Consider the following 1,203-nt stretch of genomic DNA (forward strand, 5'->3'; position numbering starts at 1 on the left):
AATTCAGCCAGTCCCCAGTCAATGAGACGCAACTGAAACATGACATGAAACTCTGTCTGTCTGTTTGTCTATCTGTATAAATAATGCTGTAATGCTATAATGCTGCATACATGCTAATGATAAGTATAAATGCAGCAACTTCAGTGGCTTATTGAAACTTTAAACCTCCAAGCAAGACTCTGTCTTAAGCTTACATTCAAATGTTCCTTTTTTAGAACTACGCAACATTACTTTATACTTTGATTGTTTTTAATAATTGTTTCTAACATATTTCTATCTAAAAAAATCAATGTGCTGTTGATTCTCATGTGGATATTAAGCTGTTTTGACATGGTTACCAAACACTGATTACCTTTCTGTGCTCATGATCAATCATGATGTTGTGTGGTTTGACATCTCTGTGCATAATACCCATACTGTGACAGAAATCCAAAGCCTAGAGACATACACAAACATGAGATCACATCAAAACCTATTACAGGAATTAACATGATTTACAGGAACGACGATACAGAACAACAACTAACAAATGACTTTAAATCTGATGGATCTAACGCCCTAGACTGTCTATGATTTCCTGCATATTTCAAAATGTAAAATGCTAATTACAGTATGGGGGAAAGACAAGTAAATAACCTCATTCCGTTTTCCCTTTTTTACACAAATTGTAATGTTGAATTCAACCTCTAACCAAAATGTTCTTACTAAACTGTAAGAAAGAAATGCCAAACAAACATTTCATTACTTATTTAATTAATGGGAAATATGCATTTATAAATAAGCTAGTCTCTGGTGAACCTTTTTTAAAAGAGGTACTACAATTCTCACCTTCAGAATCTCATACATGTAGAAGCGAATGTCATAGTCTGTCAGTGTCTGATACAGTTGCTGATGAAAACAAAGCAAAGATGGAACTAATTACATAACAGGTTTTTGAGATTATTTGAGATTAAGATTAAGGTTTTTACCTTAAAGTCTGTGTTGTTCACATGTTCAAAAACTAAGGCAGGTGTTCTGGACTGCAATGTGTCCAGACAAAAGGGGTTTTAATTTCTTAGGTAACAGTAGAACAAAATAAATACACTTAAGTGCTAAAATCAATTTTTACAGTATAATTTGATTGTTACTTTTGTATTATGAATATCACAACCAGCAAGTGTTCTGAATACTGACCACTGGGTCTTTGACGATGTCCAGGAGGGT

General features: G+C 33.5%; 1 long non-coding RNA gene across 1 annotated transcript; it reads right to left on the reverse strand.

Moving 5' to 3' along the window:
• Positions 1-1,202, reverse strand: LOC107736099 (uncharacterized). The gene is made up of 5 exons (XR_001639586.1): positions 1,174-1,202; positions 969-1,019; positions 829-888; positions 353-436; positions 1-32 (listed from the first exon to the last, which is right to left on the reverse strand). It is a non-coding gene; the product is annotated as an uncharacterized LOC107736099 (long non-coding RNA).
• Between the last annotated feature and the right edge of the window lies 1 nt (position 1,203).

This window comes from Sinocyclocheilus rhinocerous, unplaced genomic scaffold (genome assembly GCF_001515625.1).
Source record: "Sinocyclocheilus rhinocerous isolate Xijiao unplaced genomic scaffold, SAMN03320098_v1.1 C36494245, whole genome shotgun sequence".
Lineage (NCBI taxonomy): Eukaryota > Metazoa > Chordata > Actinopteri > Cypriniformes > Cyprinidae > Sinocyclocheilus > Sinocyclocheilus rhinocerous.